General features: G+C 39.2%; 1 pseudogene; it reads right to left on the bottom strand.

The window, feature by feature from the left end:
- Positions 1–889, bottom strand: LOC120876982 (annotated as a pseudogene).
- Positions 890–12191: the final 11302 nt, after the last annotated feature.

Raw genomic sequence — 12191 nt, 5'->3', positions numbered from 1 at the left:
TCACCTTTTGATCCAGAGCTTCTTCATAGCATTTTTCACCTCTGCACATCTAAGGGTGTAGATTAAAGGATTTAACATAGGCATTATCATGGTATAAAACACAGCCACGGCTTTATCAATGGAAAAGCTGATCCCTGAACACATATATTCAAATATGCAGGGTGCAAAAAAGAGAATGACCACAGTGATGTGGGAAACACAGGTGGAGAAGGCTTTGCATCTTCCTTCTGAGCTATAGGTCCTTAGGGAACACAAGATGACCACATAGGAGACCATCAGAAGGAGGAAGTTCAACAGGCAGACGAGCCCACTGTTGGCAACAACAGAGACCAAAGGGAGGAGTATCCATGCAGACCAGTTTCAACAAAGGGTTCAAGTCACACATGAAATGATCTATAATGTTAGGGCCACAGAAGGGCAGGCAGACTGTGAACAGGATATGAATGGCTGTGTGGAAAAAGGCTCCAGCCCAGGCCATGCCCACAAGAAGGCTACACAGCCGTTAACTCATGATGGCCATGTAGTGCAGAGCTTTGCATATGGCCACATAATGGTCATAGGCCATCACCGTGAGAAGGAATCTCAGATGTTCGGCAAAGATTTGAGTCATACACCCCCTAAAAGAGATAGCTCTTCTCACAGTAAGGGAGTCAACTAGCATCTTAAGGGTCATGGAGGAAGAACAGCAGCCATCTGTAGAGGATAAATGAGACAAGAAGAAGTACACGGGGGACCCTAGGGTCGTGCTGGCGCTGATGGTGATCATGATGAGCAGGTTGCCTGCCAAGGCGACCAAGTAGACAATTAAAAACACAACAAAGGAAAAGTTCTGAAGCTTCACATTTCGAATCGGGCCCAGGAGGAGGGATTCCATCACATTATTCATCCTCTCCACGAATTCCGTTCCGGTGACAAGACACTTCGCTGGAAAGAAAGTCACAGTCACCCTGAATTATAACCCTTTTACTTAAGGAATAAACAATTTCACGGAGTGCCTCTTTTCTTTAGTTTTACAAAAGCCAAAAACAAGCACAAAGCCATAAAAAATGTTTTTATTTTGTATATCCTTTCAAGTGAAAATATAGGTGGTATTTATTTCATTCTTTATAATTTACTAATTTGTTTTTAATCTTCGGTGACAAAAAAAAAATGCATAACTTTTAAAATCAGAAAAGAAAAACTACATCAAGCTTTAAGAGCCAATCCATGATGTGGACACATAGGTGGCACATTCACAAATACCCAAAGATATATGAATTCTATTCCTGGAAAGGCTGGACACGTCTACCAGTGAGAAACAAAAAGACTCAAAAGATAAGATCCTCATGACCCATATCTTTTCCTACTTTGCCTGTCTGATAGCTTCTTCACTTCCTCAAGACAGAGAAAGTGTGCCTCTTCCAGATCTCAGAGGCTGCAGTCAACGTCCATTATAGCACTGGTCCCACTGCTTCACACTCATACCTCTTTTTTCAACAGTGTGTGCCATTGAAAGCAAAAATATGCATTCCTACAATTGCAATCTTATTCATAAACTGTTTCTCCTCCCCTGGTCAAAAAGTAAACATTTACTGAGAGAGAGAAAGAAAAAAGTAAAATAAAAAAGAGGAAAAGAGAAAGTGGAAGAGAAAAAAGAAGAAAGGTAAAGTTAGAAATACATTAAAGAGCAAAGAAAGAGGAACTTAAAAATCCAAAGCCTTAGTTTAAATCTGGGACTTACACCTTATTAACTATATAACATTGATTCATTTAATCCCTCTTTTCTTCAATTTTTTCACCCATTAAAGGAGGGTTATGTATGACTGTATTTAGGGTTACTATAAAGATTACAAGATTTTAAACATTATTGTTGTTGTTGTTGTATGATTTAACTCTTTTCATGAATTTATCACTAAAGAAAACTTCAAAATTCTCTCTAAACATCTCCAACGGGCAAAGATTCTGAAAATTCAAAATAAGGAAAACATGGATAAATGTCAAAAAAGAAGGTCCTCAGATTTAAAAAATTGAAGCAAGCTATTAATAGAATCTTTAACATAAAGATTTAATTATTGCTTTTTTTTACTTTTGTGGGTTTTCCTTTCATTATTTGTTTCATTAACTCACTTGCTAAAGCCATATTCCAATACATAAGAAATTTAATACTTCTAGTTTCAACTTATGACTGGGTGAGGAGTTTTCTAGGAAAAAAGGAACTTTAAACTTAACTCATTATTCAAATAAGACTTTGTAGATGGGAGGACACATGTACACCCGTGGCTGATTCACATCGATGAATAGCAAAAACCACCACAATATTGTAAAGTAATTTGACTCCAATTAAAATGAATAAATTAATTTTTTTAAAAAAAGGAAAAGAAAATATACAGACCAAAGCAAAAAAATAAATAAGTGTAAGTGGAATATAATCTTTAAAAAACAAATGACTTCATAGAATGCAGTCTTATGATGTATTTATTTTTGGCCAATATTTGGTATTATAAAGTATTTGGTGAGAGAGACAGGAAATGTAGAGAGAAACAGACAGGAGAGGTGAGGGGAAAGGTGAAAGGATGAAACAAAGAAAGGAAAAGATTCATGTCAATCTATGCCAAAACCAATACAGAATTGTAAAGTAAAAAATTAAAAATAAATAAATAAATAAATAAATTTAAAAAAATAAAAATAAAAAAAAAAGATTAAAAGGGAAGAGGAAAAAGAGAAGAAAAAGGACATGCTGCAGAGTGATCCAAGAAAGACCCTTTGAAGCAGGTGCTTTGTAATATAGCCAACAAGTGCTGCACTTGAATTCAAACTATTTAACTTTTTTATCGTAGAAACTAAGATCAGCAACACACAAAAGAGAGAGACAAATAGTTCATAAGTTGTTCTTACATGCAAATGAGCATTAAAAAGTTATTTTTGCCCAGTTCAGTACTGAGGGTTATAAACTACTGACCTATCAACAACTGGTCCTTTGAAGGCTCAATAATATTTAAAATAAATTCCATTGGGGTTTTCTTCAAGCCAAGGTGTGTGTTACCAGAGTCATGAACATGTTAATTTACTGCAAAAAAAAAAGAAAAAAAATCAATGTTTCCAGAAAAGAAAACCCTGAAGTAAAATTTCAAAAAAGAAAACTGTACTTCTCTTATATATCAATTTGCATTAGACCCTGTCTAAGACTTCTCAGAGGAGCAATCCCACGCCCAAGGAGCAGTGGCTGTGTGGGCACAGGAGGGCCGAGAGGAGCTACTCCATGTTCAAGGTCAGGAGGGGCGGCTGTGAGGAGATACCCCTCATCCAAGGTAAGGAGCAGCGGTTGCGCTTTGCTGGAACAGCCATGAAGAGATACCCCACGTCCAAGGTAAGAGAAACCCAAGTAAGACGGTAGGTGTTGCAAGAGGCATCAGGCGGCAGACACACAAACCCTAATCACAGAAAACCAGCCAATCTAATCATTTGGACCACAGCCTTGTCTAACTCAAAGAAACTAAGCCATGCCCTGTGGGGCCACCCAAGATGGGTGGGTCATGGTGGAGAGGTCTGACAGAATGTGGTCCACTGGGGAAAGGAATGGCAAACCACTTCAGTATTCTTGCCTTGAGAACCCCATGAACAGTATGGAAAGGCAAAATGATAGGATACTGAAAGAGGAACTCCCCAGATCAGTAGGTGCCCAGTGTGCTACTGGAGATTAGTGGACAAATAACTCCAGAAAGAATGAAGGGATGGAGCCAAAGCAAAAATAATACCCAGTTGTGGATGTGACTGGTAATAAAAGCAAGGTCCAATGCTGTAAAGAGCAATATTGCATAGGAACCTGGAATGTCAGGTCCATGAATTAAGGCAAATTGGAAGTGGTCAAACAGAAGATGGCAAGAGTGAACATCAAATTCTAAGAATCAGAGACCTAAAATGGACTGGAATGGGTGAATTTAACTCAGATGACCATTATATCTACTACTGCGGGCAGGACTCCCTTAGAAGAAATGGAGTAGCCATCATGGTCAACAAAAGAGTCTGAAATGCAGTAGTTGGATGCAATCTCAAAAATGACAGAATGATCTCTGTTCATTTCCAAGGCAAATCATTCAATATCACAGTAATCCAAGCCTATGCCCCAACCAGTAACACTGAAGAAGCTGAAGTTGAACACTTCTATGAAGACCTACAAGATCTTTTAGAACTAACACCAAAAAAGATGTCCTTTTCATTATAGGGGACTGGAATGCAAAAATAGGAAGTCAAGAAACACCTGGGGTGACAGGCAAATTTGGCCTTGGAATGCGGAATGAAGCAGGGCAGAGGCTAATAGAGTTTGGCCAAAATAACACATTGGTCATAGCAAACACCCTCTTCCAACAACACAAGAGAAGACTCTACACATGGACATCACCAGATGGTTAAAACCGAAATCAGATTGATTATATTCTTTGTAGCCAAAGATGGAGAAGCTCTATACAGTCAGCAAAAACAAGACTGGGAGCTGACTGTGGCTCCAATCATGAACTCCTTATTGCCAAATTCAGACTTAAATTGAAGAAAGTAGGGAAAACCACTAGACCATTCAGGTATGACCTAAATCAAATCCCTTATGACTATACAGTGGAAGTGAGAAATAGATTTAAGGGACAAGATCTGATAGATAAAGTGCCTGATGAATTTATGGACAGAGGTTCGTGACATTGTACAGGAAACAGGGATCAAGGCCATCCCCATGGAAAAGAAATGCAAAAAAGCAAAATGGCTGTCTGGGGAGGCCTTACAAATAGCTCTGAAAAGAAGAGAAGTAAAAAGCAAAGGAGAAAAGGAAAGATATAAGCATCTGAATGCAGAATTCCAAAGAATAGCAAGGAGAGATAAGAAAGCCTTCCTCAGCATTCACTGCAAAGAAATAGAGGAAAATAACAGAATGGAAAAAACTAGAGATCTCTTCAAGAAAATTAGAGATACCAAGGGAACATTCGATGCAAAGATGGGCTCAATAAAGGACAGAAATTGTATGGACCTAACAGAAGCAGAAGATATTAAGAAGAGGTGGCAAGAATACACGGAAGAACTGTACAAAAATGATCTTCACGACCCAGATAATCATGATGGTGTGATCACTCACCTAGAGCCAGACATCCTGGAATGTGAAGTCAAGTGGGCCTTAGAAAGCATCACTGTGAACAAAGCTAGTGGACGTGATGGAATTCCAGTTGAGCTATTTCAAATTCTGGAAGATGATGCTGTGGAAGTGCTGCACTCAATATGCCAGCAAATGTGGAAAACTCAGCAGTGGCCACAGGACTGGAAAGGGGCAGTTTTCATTCCAGTCCCAAAGAAAGGCAATGCCAAAGAATGCTCAAACTACACAATTGCACTCATCTCACACACTAGTAAAATAATGCTCAAAATTCTCCAGGCCAGGCTTCAGCAATACGTGAACCGTGAACTTCCAGATGTTCAAGCTGGCTTTAGAAAAGGCAGAGGAACCAGAAATCAAATTGCCAACATCTGCTGGATCATCAAAAAAGCAAGAGAGTTCCAGAAAAACATCTATTTCTGCTTTATTGACTATGCCAAAGCCTTTGATTGTGTGGATCACAATAAAGTGGGGAAAATTCTGAAAGAGATGGGAATACCAGACCACCTAACCTGCCTCTTGAGAACTCTGTATGCAGGTTAGGAAGCAAGAGTTAGAACTGGACATGGAACAACAGACTGGTTCCAAATAGGAAAAGGAGTGCATCAAGGCTGTATATTGTCACCCTGCTTATTTAACTTATATGCAGAGTACATCATGAGAAACGCTGGGCTGGAAGAAGCACAAGCTGGAATCAAGATTGCCGGGAGAAATATCAATCACCTCAGATTTGCAGATGACACCACGCTTATGGCAGAAGTGAAAAGGAACTAAAAAGCCTCTTCATGAAAGAGGAGAGTGAAAGGTTGGCTTAAAGCTCAACATTCAGAAAACAAAGATCATGGCATCTGGTCCCATCACTTCATGGGAAATATATGGGGAAACAGTGGAAACAGTGTCAGACTTTATTATTTTGGGCTCCAAAATCACTGCAGTTGGTGAGTGCAGCCGAAATTAAAAGACACTTACTCCTTGAAAGGAAAGTTATGACCAACCTAGATAGCTATTAAAAAGCAGAGACATTACTTGGCCAACAAAGGTCCGTCTAGTCAAGGCTATGGTTTTTCCAGTAGTCATGTATGGATGTGAGAGTTGGACTGTGAAGAAAGCTGAGCACCGAAGAATTGATGCTTTTGAACTGTGGTGTTGTAGAAGACTCTTGAGAGTCCCTTGGACTGCAAAAAAATCCAACGAGTCCATTCTAAAGGAGATCAGTCTGGGTATTCTTTGGAAGGACTGATGCTATAGCTGAAACTCCAATACTTTGGCCACCTCATGTGAAGAGTTGACTCATTAGAAAAGACTCTGATGCTGGGAGGGATTGGGGGCAAAAGGAGAAGGGGACGACAGAGGATTAGATGGTTGGATGGCATCACAGACTCGATGGACATGAGTTTGAGTGAACTCTGGGAGTTGGTGATGGACAGGGAGGCCTGGTGTGCTGCGATTCATGGGGTCACCAACAGTTGGACATGACTGAGCGACTGAACTGAACTGAACTGAAGACTTCTCATCCTGGCCTGACTTGTTCAGATAATAAACTAGCCCAGACAGAAGATACATGCACTTTGTATTGAACAGGAATTTGTGTTTGAGAGAGAGAGGAAAGATTTCAGAAGCTGTATCACATTTCTATTTCTTTGGGACTCATAGATGTTTATAATATTTTAAGTTTTGGCTCAGACAGTAAAAGAATCTGCCTGCGATGTGGGAGACCTGGGTTCAGTCCCTGGTTTGGGAAGATCCCCTGGAGAAGGAAATGGCAACCCACTCCAGTACTCTTGCCTGGAAAATCCCATGGACGAAAGAGCCTGGCAGGCTACAGTCCATGGGGTCCCAAAGAGTCAGACATGACTGAGCAACTTCACCTTGGTCTGCTAGGCCCTAAGAGCATAATAGACATATCTAACACTAAAAAATGTAAACCCAGTTATAAAAATTAGCATTGGATTAAAAGTACTTTGGATTAGAAACTTCTCGAAGCCATTTCTTCCAATTTTTTTCAGAGCATCTACACTCAATGGAAAGTCAGGTATTTTGGTCCTTGGGACTCAACCTGCCCTCTCTCATCATTTCACTAAACACCATGGCTAGCCTTAAAGAAGATCATTGCCTTTGTGGTTTACTCACCAAAAAACTTCACAGTTCTTCTCAAATCCTTCAATTCTTACAATATAGAGACACTAGTTTTATTCAAGTGGGTGACTCATCTCTCCGTCATTTTCTCAAGGGAAGAGTAATTAATTTGGGGAGACTTTGCCAAAATAACAACCAAATGCCTTTCCCTTCCCCCAGTGGTTCCTCTGACCAGAGAATGATATTTCTGACAAGGGTTAGAATCCATCTGTAGGAATGGAATCACCAGGCTACAGTCAGAACTTGGATTCTTCATTTCATTTTTTTTTTCAGTAAATGTTTATGGAATATCTACAATGAACCAGATAGTTTTATTCAATAATAAAAATGATAGCAACAAACTATTGAGAGCTAAAGGTGAGATTCTATATTAAACACATTATGTGAGGTACACTTTGTGATGGGTCCTATTATTATTCCCACTTTACAAATGAGCTGTATGAGTTTAGATAATTTACCCAAGATCAGAAGTGAGTGGTGGCAGAACTGAAATGTATATACAAATCTGCCTCCAAAGCCTCAATACTATTCCTGCCATCGTGATGCAAGAATTCAACTATTTAAAAAAAGAGAAAGAGTAGAAAAGTGTGTGTGTCTGTGTGTGTCAAGTGTGTATCTATCTGTGTGTGTCAAGAAGGATGGAAGTGAAATTTTCAGGTAAGGTTTTCTTTAAAATTTGATACTGAAGTTGAAGCTGAAAAATATTATCTAAGGCCCAGATTAAATAAATTGAGGGTTTAAGAATATTGACAGGTTTAAGAATTGAGCCAGACTATATCACTGTTGGATAGTGAAGAAAGTATCTCTGTGTGTCTACCCAGTACATTGGTAATTCCATCCTGTTTTGAGCCAGTTCCAATCGACTGTACTTTTTGAAACATCCTTCAAGTATACCACTGACTTCCCTGGTGGCTCAGACGGTAAAGCATCTGCCTACAATGCAGGAGACCCAGGTTCAATCGCTGGGTCAGGAAGATCCTCTGGAGAAGGAAATGGCAACCCACTCTAGCACTCTTGCCTGGAAAATCCCATGGACAGAGAAGCCTGGTAGGCTACAGTCCATGGGGTCACAGAGTTGGACACGACTGAGCGACTTCACTTTCAAGTATATTGTGTGTTTTCATTATTACTATCAATTAGCTGGAAAATTACATAAGCAGAATAGTTAGAAAGCATTGAGCAACTGAAAAAACCAGTTATATGTGACTCACTGAAATATGAATAAAGATAGCTTAGCTCAGCCACACAGCTGTTAGTTACCTAACAGGCCCAATCTCTAACCTAAGCTGTGCTGTCAGCTTTACCTTGAAATGAGTTGCTTGAGCTTTCTCAGCCTGTTTTCCTCATCTTCATTGTTTCAAGGATTAAACAGAAAAACATTTTTTAAAAAATCAATAAATGGGAGCCATATTTTTACTAACTTAAAAAACCAGGATCCAACTCTAGATAAAATTTCCATTAAAATTTTGAGAATTTGTTTTCAAGTGACTAAAGAAATGTACCTTCTCTGACATTCCTCATAAATTATTTCCCATCACACAACAAATATGGTCACCCTTTCTCCCTGGAGCTTTTTGTTCTGCAGGTCACCAGTGCTGAATTCTGCAGTATTTGGGGTAAATCTGTGGTCTTAGGCAATGTTCATGGTGGTACTTCAGAGCTGATGTTTGTTCACAGGTTTCTGGGTGGGTCCACACTTTATATGCTACTGACAGTCTACTATAAGGACTAGTACACAATTCCAATTGTACAGGTGCCAACTATTTCTTGGGTACACATCTAGGAGGTGAACCTAAGAATTGAGGTTATGCGAATGTTTAGATCAAACTAGATAGGACTTATTTCTGAAGTGTTTGCATCAATATATACTTCCAACAACAATGTAAAAGACACCAGTTGGTTCATATACTCCTCATCAGACTGGCTCATACAACTCAACATCAAAAACCAAACAGCCTAACTAAATAATGGGTAGAAGACCTGAATAGACATTTTCAGAGCAGAAGACCTGAGAAGACACGACTGAGGGACTGAACTGAACTGAATTCAAAAAAAGTCTATGCACCCCAGTGTTCATTGCAACATTACTTACAATAGCCAACATACGGAAGCAGCCTAAGTCCCGATCAACAGATTAATGGATAAAAAAGATGTGAAATACACATACACACACACACACACACACACACACACATAATGGAATACTACTGAGCCATTAAAAATAAAATTGTGCCATTCGCAAAAATATGGATGATTCAGTGGATAGCATGCTTAGTGAATTAAGCCAGACAGCAAAAGACTAATGCTGTATGTTTTTGTCCATCTGGGAAGCATGAGAAGTCCTTAGAGAGAAATTAGAACCATAAAATACCTATATTAGAAAGTCAATACATCTGTGTCTCTTTTGCTATCTTGCATACAGGGTTATTGTTACCATCTTTCTAAATTCCATATATATGCATTAGTATACTGTATTGGTGTAATATCATATAAGAAACGAATCGTCAGTCTAGGTTCGATGCAGGATACAGGATGCTTGGGGCTGGTGCACTAGGATAACCCAGAGGGATGGTATGGGGAGGGAGGTGGGAGTGGGGTTCAGGATTGGGAACACGTGTACACCCATTGCGGATTCATGTTGATGTATGGCAAAACCAATACAATATTGTAAAGTAAAAAATAAATAAATAAATAATAAAATTTTTAAAAGTCAATAATGTCTCGAATCAATTATCAAAGATTTTGACTCAAAGAGGTTGAAAAATAAGAGGAAATTAGCAGAAAGTAAGAAAAAATAGGAAATAATAAGGTTAAGAACAAAAATCATTGAAACAGAAGATATAAAAACAATAGAAAAATCAATGAAACAAAAAACTGGTTCTTTGGGAATCTTAAATACAATAGACAAAGCATTAGCTAGAATTATAAGGAAGGGAGGAGGAGGAAGGGATAAGGACAAGAAAGTACGATAGAGAATAGACAAATTATTCATATGAAGAAATAAAATATAAGTATGACTTAAACGGGGTTTCCCTGATAGCTCAGCCAGTAAAGAATCTGCCTGCAATTCAGGAGACCCTGGTTCGATTCCTGGGTCGGGAAGATCTGCTGGAGAAGGGATAGGCTACCCACTCCAGTATTCTTGGGCTTCCCTGATGGCTCAACTGGTAAAGAATCTGCCTGAAAGAACTGGGTTCAATTTCTGGGTTGGGAAGACCCCCTGGAGAAGGGAATGGCTACTCACTCCAGTATTCTTGCCTGGAGAATCCATGGACTGTATAACCCATAGCGTCACAAAGAGTCAGATATGACTGAGCGACTTTCAGTTACTCACGACTTAAATGCGTTTCTTAGGTGGCTCAGTGGTAAAGAATCTGCCTGCCAATGCAGGAAACAGAGGAGACATGGGTTCAATCTCTGGGTCGGAAAGATCCCCTGGAGAAGGAAACAGCAATCCACTCAGTATTCTTGCCTGGAATTCCATGGGCAAGGGAACCTGGCAGGCTATAGTCCACGGGGTCACATAGAGTTGGACACCACTGAGCGACTGAGCATGAGCACATGTTCAAAAACGTATTAGAACATCCAGAGAAAAACTCAAATGCATTAATTTTTTGCAAAGGTGTCAAGATAATCCAGTGATTAAAGAATAGACTTTAAACAAGTTATGCTGTTTCAATGGGATATCTATGAGAAAAAGAAAAAAAAAAACACTACTACCAACACAACACCCCAAAATTAATATGAAATGATTCACGGACCTACAAGTTAATGCTTAATCTAAAATAATATCTTTTTCTAAATGTTTGAGTAGACCAATATATGTTAGATATGACCCAATAAGCAGAAAATAAGAAAAAATGGACTTTATCAAGATTTTAAACCTTTTACAGTTTCTGATGCCTGTATTTCATCCTGGTATGGGTCATACTTTTTTAGCACATCTCCTAATTTTTTATTGAAAACCAGACATTTTATTTATCTTAGTAATCTATTCTTATTTTTGGCTGTGCCGGATCTTCACTGCTGCACGCAGGCTTTCTCTAGTTGTGGTGAGCTAGCTAGTTGCAGTGTGCAGGCCTCTCGTCGCTGTGGTCTCTCTTGTTGCACAGCACCAGCTCTAGGGCATGCAGCCTTCAGCAGTTGGGGTACACAGGCTTGGACTTCAGTAGTGGTGGCACATGGGCTTAACTGCCTCACAGCATGTGGGATCTTCATGGACCAGAGACTGAATCTGCATCCCCTGCATTAGTAGGCAGATTCTTAACCACTGGACTACAGGGGAAGTCCTAAAACCCAGATACCTTAGATAATATATTGTAGCAACTTGAGATATCAACACCTACCTACCTCCATCTAGGTGGCTCAGTGGGTAAAGAATCCGCCTGTGACACAGGAGATGCGAGTTCAATCCTGGGATCCAAAGATCCCTTGGCAGAGGGCATGGCAACCTACTCCAGTATTCTCGCCTGGAGAATCCCATAGAGAGATGAGTCTGGTGGGCTGCAGTCCATGGGGTCGCAGAATCAGACATGACAGAAGCGACTGAGCATGCACTATCCGATGTCACCATTTCAAAAAGTGAAAGGGCAATTCATGAGCAAGGAGAAAACTATATACATATACATATGTATATATTATATAAGTGTGTTATATAATTTTAAAACTATTTTTAAATGTGCAAAGGACATGAACAGCAATGTCACAAAAGAAAATATATAAATGGTCAATAAGAGCATGAAAAGTAGTGCTCGACAAAATTAGCAACAGGGAAACAAGAAATTAAAACCACAATAAAGTACCAAGACATACTTCTTGGAATTACTCAAAGGAAAATAACTTCAAATGAAAAGAATGCAGAACAATTGGAACTCTCTTGTGTTTAAATTTATGTTCTCATTTTTACTGCTAATATTTCACATTGACAAACTCATATGACAAAGAA

This window comes from Oryx dammah, unplaced genomic scaffold, assembly GCF_014754425.2.
Source record: "Oryx dammah isolate SB20612 unplaced genomic scaffold, SCBI_Odam_1.1 HiC_scaffold_17, whole genome shotgun sequence".
Classification (NCBI taxonomy): Eukaryota; Metazoa; Chordata; class Mammalia; order Artiodactyla; family Bovidae; genus Oryx; species Oryx dammah.
Note: the sequence above shows the minus strand (reverse complement) of the source record. Positions and strands in the feature narration are given on the sequence as shown.